Raw genomic sequence first — 11,293 nt, forward strand, 5'->3', positions numbered from 1 at the left:
GTATCTGTTGTGTATAGGTGGGTCTAAATGATTGCGTGTATTGATTAAAATTAGGTTGGAATGGTTGAGAATATTGTGGGTAGCTTGGTCGATATTGGGTTTGTGTATTTGTATTGAATTTGTGTGGTTTAGAATTCTGGTTAGGGCTTGAGTTTTTATTACGATTTTTTATTTAATTCAAAATTAATATGTTCTTCATATATTCCCTCATTTTGTGCGATAGTGATTAATGATCTTAAGTCTTCAATGTTATGATGCGCCAAAACAGTGAATAATTGTATTGGTAATTTTCTGATCAATATTTTAATGGAATCTTTAATCGCCTGAATATAAATAAGAAAATCTGGCTGGTTACCTTCTAGATGCAATTTCGAAATTAGTACTTGACGTTGTCTCTCCGCGTCTTCGCAGAATGCTCTCAGATTTCCCTTGTAAGGTGTCTCCCTGAAGTTCTCCAGTAGTTTGTAGTTCGGTGTTTGGGGTTTAAATTCTGCAACTAGTCTCGATCTAAAGGTAGGCCAATCTTCAATTTTCGGAAGGCCCAATGATCGTGTTACGTGTCCGTCCAAGTTTCTTTCGATGGCTCCAAGAAGAATCCTCTGTTGTCGCACATCATTAGTTTGGTAGAGTGAAATTACATAGTCCACTCTGCTTACGAAAGTGTAGAGAGTTTCTGGATCCCCCTTAAATGGCATGATGTCTTTTAGCTGCCGACGAGCTTCAGCAAGTCACTTAGTGCAACGATTTGGGGTGCGGCGATAACTGGATGTGCCATTGTTGTAGTAAATTTGTTGTTATAGTAAAATAAAAATTTATTTTAGTTTATTTTTGATTTCACTTTTTAAAGTTGAAGTGTTTGTTAAAATTAATTTTCTTAAAATTTATTTGTTGTTATTAACTGTTAGGTGCCGTTTGTCTTATTGTGTTTTTTTTTGTTTTGTTCTTCCACTTTTTGTTGGACAACCGAATTGGAATTATAATCCAAGTTGAAGGGGTTTAAAATGTTTTGCGTAATTATTGTTCGAGAACTGAATTATAAAATTTAATTTATTTTTCACTCGAGGTTCTGTTTTTTTCGGATACTTTTTGTATCCTACCGGCTGCGCCAGTGAAGTGTTTCTGTTTTGTGGGTCGAACTAATGTCCCGTCAGTTGACTAAGAACAACGCTAAGTTGAATTAATAAAACGAATATTCCGCTTCACGTCTTTATTCAAATGATGTCAGCTTAAGACTAAATTATTGTGACAAAAATCTTACTTCTACTGCCCTTTGTTTACAAGAGTTGGGGAGCGAGATCGCCCGCTTGGGATATTGATTGAAGAATTATTTATGTTATTGAGAAGGAGCATTGCTTGCTCCGGATGTGAGTTGTTTACATTGGTTCAGCGTGGGATCGCCTACGCTGCAGATTCATATTTCATAGAACATAACAGAATTTGTGAATATGTCACTATATATATTATTTAATCCAGAGGCCCATTCACACACATAAGTACCAGTGTTCGTCATTAAACTGCACTTAACCTTTTTAATATATAATACGAAGAATATATATATATACACACACACACCAATGCACAAGAAATAACCCAATTTTTAATATACAATACGAAAAATATATACACACACACACACACATATGCACAGAAAAATAACTTTTTAATATACAATACGAAAAAAATATATATACACACACACACATTCAAAACAAATATAACCTTTTTTTATATATAATACGAAAAATAATAAAGATATGTATATATATATACAAAAACACATTTGCACAAACATAATTAAAAAATAATAATTATTCATACATACATATACATATGTATATTGGGCAAGCTTCGCGCTATTCTGCGCTGAGCATCGATCTCCAAGCTTTTACATACATACATACATATATACACACGCCCGCATAAGGGCATATCAAGTAATTTTTTTGTCTCCTCTTTGTGCCTAGAGCGTGTACAAGCACCTGCACTTATACAGTCCACAGCCGAACAGTCCCGACGAGAAAAATTCCGGCACTTACATTTTTTTAAAGAAATAAATTTCGTGAACCAGGATTTATAAATTATCCAAACTTTATTTTTACTTTTCTTAATTGCTGCATAACGAGCTACACACGCGTTAGCTATTTTATAGCTGGTTTTTCCAGCTAGGTTGGGGTTTGGCGATTTTTTTGATTTTTTTTTTTTTTTTGGTTTCTTCTTCGTGCTCACATCCCTTCTGCGATCATCCGTCGTATTCCGGAAGTTAAAATCGATGCTGTCGACTGGAAGCAATTGTCAAGTACAGCTCAATAGGCCTATAGCTAATTCCATTAGCTTGGCGATAAAAGTTTTTTTCAATTGTGTTGCGGTCTCTGTCCCTAGTTTGGTTTGTTGCGCTATTGTAGCCGATTCCCACCGTTTTAGACTCGGCTAAACTATTTTTTTATTTATTTAAAAAAAAAAAAGAGAGCAATCTTTCTCTCATATGGCTAATTTTTTTGGTTTTCTAGCTAATTGCTTTCTTGTATAAATAGGAAAGCTAAAGTTTTTTTTTGTTTGATTGTTGTTTTTATGTAGCACATTTGTTAGAGCTAGAGGGATATTTTGGTTATCTGCTTTAGCTAACACTGGTAGCCGCATTTCAGCTATTTTTCAGCTAATTTATTTGTTTCTTGTTTTTTTTTTTTTTTTTTTCTTTTTTTTACTATTGTACCAGTGAGGGCGGAGTTTAAAAATTTTTTCGAATTGAGATTCAGACTGGGTTGTTCATCCTAGGCGGTTTCGGTTTCGTCAGGCCCTAATTGAGCATGCCCATAGAGGGAAAGTCGAACCGACATCTGCGACAGGAAAGGAGTCCAAAGCCACCCCATCCACTCCAGTACCGCTTCGCGCTAGGCCTACACCCAAGTCAGTCAGTCCGAAAGGAAAAACCGTATTGTCGGGATCTCCAGGAAGGGAGCTTCCGTCGCCAAGTTCAAAGACCACTCCCCGGATTGTAATTTCCCATTCATTGGCGAAAGCATCCAGCGAATCGTCGCTTGCAGTTAAGCCTGAGATCCCCTCCACTTCCGGGAGTGAATTCCTAAGGGTGACACGCGCGGTCAGCAAAAAGATGGCATCCTCCGACTAGCCAACGGCAGCAAACGCAGCTTTGCACAAGTTTATTGCGGTCAGCGATTGCGTAAGCCTCTTTGAGGCAAGGTAAACACTCCTGGTCAAGTAACACCGTCCTCGCATACACTACAAGTACGCCTCCAACAGGTGCGAGCCTTATGGGAAAAAGTCGAGAAGGAATATGAGAACTGCTCCGACTTAATTGCCCTAGAAGGATCCCTCAGCACATTGCCGCTGCTGCAATCGAAATATGATTATTGCTACTTGGTATATGAGGCATGTGCAGTACAAATTGGTGAGACCCTAGAAAGGGTAACGCCTCCTACCGTTCCAGCTCCCTCTCAACCCCAACTTTCGTCCGGTTGTCGTCTACCTACGTGTGATACGGAAGTTTTCGATGGGGACTACCTCCGATGGCCCACTTTCAGGGACCTGTTCACGGCAGTTTATGTTAATAACCCCAGGCTGACCCCGGTCGAGAAGCTGTTTCATCTTCATTTCATGTTTCATTGTCGCAATATCCCCGCTGACAAATGACGGTTTCGCTTCAGCGTGGGAGGCTCTTCAAGACCGGTTCTAGAACAAGCGACTTTCAGTCAACAGCCAACTCAAGCTCCTTTTCAACTTGAGTTTCATTTCTCAAGAGTCGGGACATGCTCTAAAGAAGCTGCAGTCCACGATTCAGGGGTGTTTAACAGCGCTGTCACACTCCCAAATATCCATAGAGAACTGGGATTGTCTACTGGTCTTCCTGTGCGCAAGCAAATTGCCGAAGGCCACCCTGTCCTTATGGGAACAGTCCCTCACTTCAAAATCCGAGATAACAGCTTGGGAGGAAATGAATACTTTCCTGAAAGTATGAAACCAACGCAGACATTTCCGAAAAAGCTTCAATCATTCGAGACAAAGTTCAGCACCAAACAGAGAGGGTGTGACTTATGCTCCAAGGAGAATCATCCGGTAAGATTGTGCCCGCGCTTTCTTCTTCATCATACGCTGTTGCATCGCGGCCCCCCAAGTTCCTACCATGCGAGTTCCACCTCACCCCCTGCGCCCACAAGACCCTCCAGCAGCAATGCATCTGCGAGCACATCAACGGTGCAAGACTACTTCGCCTCCGGCACTACAACCGTTCTACTGGGCACGGCGATTATCGACGTGTGCCACTTGGGGACTAATTACCGAGCACGAGCCTTAATCGACTCGGGATCAGAGGCGACGTTCATTTCCGAGCGTCTCTTCAAGATTATTAAGTTGCCATTCCGCAACATCCAGACGCATGTCTCCGGGCTAAACCATTCGGTTTCGGCAAAGTCGATTTCGCAATCCGCTCCCCTACCAAACCGGGGCTACAATTAGTCACCGTAGCCTATGTCCTTCAGGAATTATCGGGCAAATTGCCGTCGCATCCAATTTCAAAAAATTCCTTGAAGGACCTGCCCGATCTTCAATGGGCGGACCCCCGGTTCTTTGAAAGTGCCCAGATCGACATCCTAATCGGGGCCGATATTCTACCGTCAGTGATGACGGGTGGCACGCTAAGAGATATATGCGGCTCACTTTTAGGCCAAGAGACCATCTTTGGGTGGGTGCTAACGGGGCCGATCTCCAGTATGCAGGCCAGCCGAGTCGCATCCTTCACGACTCAGGTACGCCATGATGATAATGATGCATTGGACACCCTTCTCAGCAAGTTCTGGGAGGTGGAGGATCTACCAATGAAGATGGTAGGAGCCTTATTGTGAGAGTAATTTTATTCGAACAACAAAAGGAGACGCAAGCGGGAGGTACGTGGTCACGCTCCCATTCTGCGACCCTGAAAACTCCGGTTCCAATCTGGGATACTTAAGGTCCATTGCGTTGGCTCAGTTTCTTCGAAACGAGAGAATAAAAAAGAGACTTTTCCCTAAAAGAGCAATATGACAGCGTGATTCAGGAATATCTGGATCTGGGTCATATGAAGGAAGTTTCACCGACTCATAGTTCTCCTACCTATTACCTTCCACATCATGCAGTACTTAAGCCCGTGAGCACCACGACAAAGCTTCGCGTTATATTTAACGCCTCCAGTCTGTCTGCAAATGGAACCAGCTTAAATGATATTCTTCATGCTGGCCCAGTCCTGCAATCCGATTTGACTATCCAGATTTTGAAGTGGCGGTACTTTCGATACGTATTTAGTGCAGACATCACAAAAATGTACCGTCAAATCTGGGTCGATCCGAAGCATACGCCCTTTCAAAGAATTTTGTTCCGAAATAAGGAAGGGGATATCCGAGACTTCGAGTTGCAAACGGTTACCTTCAGGGTCAACTGCGCGCCCTTCCTCGCCCTTCGAGTGCTAAAAAAGCTGGCAGAGGATGTCCAAAGGCTATTTCCAAAAGCCAGCCGGATTCTAAATCAAAACATGTACCTCGATGACGTCTTGGCAGGAGCAAACTCCCTAAATGAAGCCCAAATCTCAATCCAAGAGTTGCAAGAGGCTCTTAACTCCGCGGGTTTCCCATTAAGGAAGTGGACTGTCAACCACAGGTCCATTTTGGAGAATATTCCAGTCGAGCACATCCTTCATAGCGAGTTCCTCGACATCATGGTGCCGCGTCCTCGAACCGCCGAAACCCTGGACAGCAGACGTTCAAGAGGTATTAACTCCTACCGCTGCCGAGCCTGCCGGGGAATCCATCCTCTTCGGAAGTGCAAGAGGTTCCTGAAACTGAGCGCTGGAAAGCGCCTTCGAGCAGTACTGATCAACAAGTACTGCTCGAACTGCCTCGCCCACCAACATTCGGAAGGAACGTGTCGCAGCACCGATGGCTGCAAAAAGTGTGGCGAGAGCCACCATACACTGCTACATCTGCACGAGAAGCCGCTTTGATCATCGTCACCAGCACCTCCTTCGAAACGCACGGCGCGCCCGCCTGCTCCGCGTCGGGCGAGGGAGCCGCGGCCGTCCGTGATGACAGTCTCCAGGTCTCCGTCGCCAGCCATCGAGGCAACCCGTCCTGCGGCCTCCACTCCTGCACCAGAAGGTCATTCATGTGCTCCCGACGGCCTGCGTCGTGCTTGATACTGGGAAGACGACCTTTGAGATTAGGGCCCATAATTGACCCGTGCATGGCAGTCAGCTCCATTGACCGGTCGCTGGCGGCGGCGTATAGGCTACCGACAGTGGAAGCAGGAGAAGACGAGGTCTGCTCGGAGCATGCCGAGAGGCCTAACGCGGTCTTGCGTGCGCAAGGGGGGGGGGGAGAATGTTCGCCCACAAGGGCGCTTAATTTGGAGCAGCAGTGTGGGAGCACGAGCTTTCGCTCTCGCTGCTCCCGGCCGTCGCTCGCTCCCTCTCGTCTCGTAGCCGAAGGCGACTTCACGGTCCCAGCAGCCCTTGAGCGGGGCTTTAGTTTTAATTCTAACCGAAGTGCCTAATAAAACGTACTAAAGTGAAAGCGAAGCCTAACTACGGTTTTTCTTATTTTCTGGGACACCACGTGGAACAACACCAATAACAACATAACAAGAAAGACTGTGGTCGGACTGACCGCTGCGGTGCAATCTTCCGATTTGCTAGACGTCATCGAGGGATTCTCGTCACACCTTAAACTGCTGAGAGTGTTCGCTTATATGTTCCGCTTTATAAGAAAATGTAAAGGCAAGAGTATAGTTTTCGAAAAAACTCTGTCACCGACTGAATATACTGAAGTATTTAATAAGATCGTCGAAATAATTCAGAGTCACGAGTATCAAATAGAAATCGTAAAAATTCATAAAGGTTCCAAGCTCGGCCCAAGTCTTCAGTGATTGAACCCATTCATCCATGAAGACGCGGGCACTTGGTGCAATTTTTCGTTGTTGCGAGTATGGGGGCGACTGGCAAACGCTCCTATATCTTACGATGCCAAGTTTCCCTTGCTGTTGACGAAACGCTCCCAATTTGTGCAGAGCTACGTCCGGCATATGCACCACACAAATTTTCATGTCGGTCCTCGAGCACTTGTGAGCATCCTCCGACAGCGTATTTGGACCATAAACGCTCAGGAACTCTGCAGTCAGACAGTTCGATCGTGTGTGCGCTGTTTCAAATACGCGAAAGGCTCGAGGAGCAGGCGGACGCGATTCGCGAAAACCGAAAGCGGATGCGAATTTGCGTTCACACCCCCTCGGGCTCCGCACATGGGCGGACTATGGGAGGCAGGTGTGAAAACTGCCAAGCACCTACTCCTACGAGCAGTGGGCAGCGCACTCCTCAACGCAGAAGAGCTGGGGACAGTCCTCGTCGGAATCGAGGCCATTATGAACTCGCGGCCCCTCGGAGCTCTCAGCTAGGACCGAAGCGACGGAGAAGCACTCACTCCCGGACACCTGCTGACAGGCGCGCAGCTCGTCGCAGCACCAGCACTGCGGACCCCGGACCAGGCGGGTCTCAGCTGCTTGCGGCGATGGCGACTTGCCTCGTAAGCCAAGCAAACGTTTTGGCGAGGATGGTCCCGGGAGTATGTGCTGGGCCTCCAAATCCGAGGCAAGTGGCACCACGAACAGGACAACGTGAAGGAGGGGCAGCCCGTCATCGTGGCGGAGGACAACCTGCCGCCTCAACAGTGGCTACTGGGGCGGATTGTCGCGACGCACGCAGGGGAGGACGGCATGGTCAGGGTTGTCGATCTTAGACGGAGCGATGGAGCCATCTTCCAAAGGGCGATCCACAAGCTGGCGCCGCTTCCAGGATGTTGAAGCCGTGGAGGCGTTCAACAGGGCCGGTGCTGGCTGATATGATAATGTTATGAAGTCTAGTGTAGTTAGTTTATGGCAAAGGCGAGAGCGCAATAAAGCTCTCTCGTGCTCTTCGCGAATTCGCCTCGCCTTCGCCAACCTTCGCAAAAAGCAATAATTTACACTCGCAAAATTTGATTTCGAAGTCTCGCATCATTTCGTCTGCGCCAAAATTCTTGCCACCAAGTCTCGAATTTGTAAATAAATTTTTTAATAAACTAATTAAAAAAATCAACTCCTATGGCAGCTATATGATATAGTCGTCATATCCGGCCCGTTCCGACATATTTACGATTGAGAGTATATAGAAGACTAACAACAAAGATTCATTCAGATATCTTCAGAACTGAGAGACTAGCTTGCGTAGAAACGAGCAGACGGACAGTCTACATGGCTACATTCAATAGGCTGTTGACCCTGATCAGGAATATATATACTTTATATATATCTTAAACAAAAACATTTTGCTTTGACTTTTGCTTTCCAATATTACACAGATAATGCAGAGTCAATAAAAAATGCAAGAGGAAGTATGCGATTACCAATATTCGTACAGTTTAAATTTGAATTATCGCTTTCTAAAATGTCGTGTGCGACCGGCACTAAAATTAAATTAAAAAAAAAAACTACTTAATATTTTAAAGTCAAACAAAATACATTATTAAGATAATTCATTTCATAATTAATAAAAATTTATTGCATTACAATTTTCTGGCTGAAATTATAATACCCCGTAGGGGTAATTATAACATAAAAAGCCAATAAAAAAGGAGAGGCGAAGTAGCTAGTAGTTGGATCATTCCATCGTATTTGAGGCTTTAACTTTGTAGCTCTATTTTAAAATTATAACACACTTAAAATTTTCTTCCCAGCCCAATATCGCACACGACTTGTACAATACTGCGCATGATCGAAACTTGGTGGTCCAACGGCAACTCGGATAAGTTTTCCGGAATATCTCCTGCTCGTCTCACCATCTTCTCTTCGAACAATTGCCAACTCGCATTGGAGAAGTTCCAGGACGGCACAGCAGCTATGCTCTCAACTGCGCTCAGGTAGTTGATTCGGCCACAACAGTAATAATGTTATGCTCACTCAACTCCCACTCGCCCACTCTACACTCGTATGTGGCCCACATAGATGCTGCCCTATTGACGATTGTCACGTCAATAATACTACGAGCTCTGTAGTTGTCGAACGTGTACACCTCGGTTAACTGGTTTAGGGCGGCGGCTCTTGCCTCCCGCTCACCCCGGCTGTAGTTAGCTTGCCCCTCGGCATGCCGAGAGAGTTTGCCAAACCACATGGGGGAAACTGCATTCGCGTCGAGGCCCCGGATTTCGGGGCATTTCTGCTGGCCAGCAGCCGGACCGCATCCATGTACCTAAGGTACGGTTCCTGAGGTGCATCGAACTGGCAGTATGCTGAGCAAAGGAAGATTAAGCCAAAACTCCCTTTAACGACCAGATATACGCCAAATTCATTGGTGAGGGTCTCCAGTGGCATGCAGATGGCATCGTGTTAATTCACTGGGATAGCTACCATCCCTCGCCGGTCGGTGAACATCCTTGTTCCTTCAGGCAGCACATCCATCCCATCGACGCCGAGATACGGCTCCTGCAGTTCCCTTGGTTCAACGAACATTAACATTAATGTCTAGCTTGCACCCTCGCTAGCACTGTGTCATATATAGGGCATGCACTCGAGAGCATGTGATGCCCCGAGGGTTGCCCTCTATGCCGGCAGTTCCGGCAGTACACCGGGTTCTGGCATTTCGCTGCAGTGTGCCCTATTTGCCCGCACTGGCGGCAGACGTTCGCCTTTTGCCTGCACCTCGGGGCCAAAAGTTGTATACAATAATTCTTGGCTTCTCCGCGGCGTTCTTGGCCACATTCAGCACCGGAAAACAGCTGGCCGCAACCGGCAACGACGGGGGCGGCGTTGGCGGCATAGTCAGCCGCGTCTCCAATTCTTCGCACCTCAGCATCAGCGCCGTGACGAGCTCGTCATAGCGGCTGATGGCTAGCGATAGCTCCTCCGTGCTAGTGGCTCCAAGGCTGCAAAACGTCCTACGGACCAAGCGCTGCGTGGCCGACAACTCTGCCATAATGGCAGCTTGTCCAGCACGGACGGCAGCGGTAGCAGCAACGGCGATGGCAGCAGGAGGAGCCGCGGTGGTGTCAGCGGCGGGGAATGCGGGGCAGCGCCGGGGACAACGACGTCGGCATTGTCACCGGCACCGACTTCGGAAGAGGCAGCGGAAGCTTTTTTTAGTTGACACACAGCTGCTGTTTTTTACACAAGCGGCGTAGCGGAGACACGAACCACGAAAACCAGCTGACCCGAAAGCCTAATTTCGACACATGTTTCTGTTTTGCACTTAATTTGCAAAAAATAATTGCAATTAATTACCAAGCAGGAATGTTTTTCCACAAGAATTTACACGCACTATATTCGCGGAGCACTACTCAACCGACTTGTCCACTTTAATTCAATTGTTTCGCACAGAAACACAGATTTACACCGACAGATAACGAGCGCACCGAAAACACGCCCGTCGTAAATCCATTCATGCGCGTCACTGAAGTACATCGAGAATCGGATCTCTCCGTGCTTGTTTTAAGTGGCGTGTTCCGCATTGAAAGCAGTACATCCACAGCATTTCAATGTGGCCAGAATTGACCACATAATGCAACAGTCTGGATTAAGCGCCAGCCAACCGCCCCGGACCAGAAGCTATAGCTATGTACATAGCAACTACCCCGGTACAAAATCGAGCGCACGCAAGCCGGAAGTGCACTCCCCCTTTGTGAGGGGTCGAGACCTATCTTAAATCTCTGCTGATCTTATGGTCACAGCGCCAGGTTGAGAACGCAACTCCACGTCGATCCCAAGGGATCTCCCGCGATTTTGGAATAACCACAGCCACCACGATACTCCCACAAGGGGGCTAACCTCAATGAGCAGTCTTGGAACTGCTCAACCCGTGGTACCGAAATTACAGGCTCGGTGGGCCTCACCCCTTTGGTTCCGACAAAACCCAAATAGGGCTCCCATTGCCGCATAATTCGCCTCTTATGACAAGCAACGGCAGGCTGTGGCAGTACTCTCACCCGCTAGCCACACAGAAAGATGTTGGGCTAAAGGCCCCCGCCTTCTGCGAAACGCCTCCTCAGCAAACTGCATCAGCCGTTGGGTCCTGTCCCGATCCTCCAGGATTCCTTCAAACATCCAGTTTTCGCCAACCCGCTGCACTCCAAGTCCATCGAGGTCTCGCAAGTCTGCATATAGGAGGCATGAACACAATACGTGCATCCAGTCCTCGTATGGATCACCACATGCGCATGCAGTGGTGTCGCTGAGGGCTCTCCCATGCAGAAATGCATTGAGCGACCCATGCCCTGTGAGCAGGAAAGTC

Source organism: Drosophila serrata, unplaced genomic scaffold (genome assembly GCF_035046125.1).
Source record: "Drosophila serrata isolate PLE 108 unplaced genomic scaffold, ASM3504612v1 contig_293, whole genome shotgun sequence".
In the NCBI taxonomy this organism is placed as follows: domain Eukaryota; kingdom Metazoa; phylum Arthropoda; class Insecta; order Diptera; family Drosophilidae; genus Drosophila; species Drosophila serrata.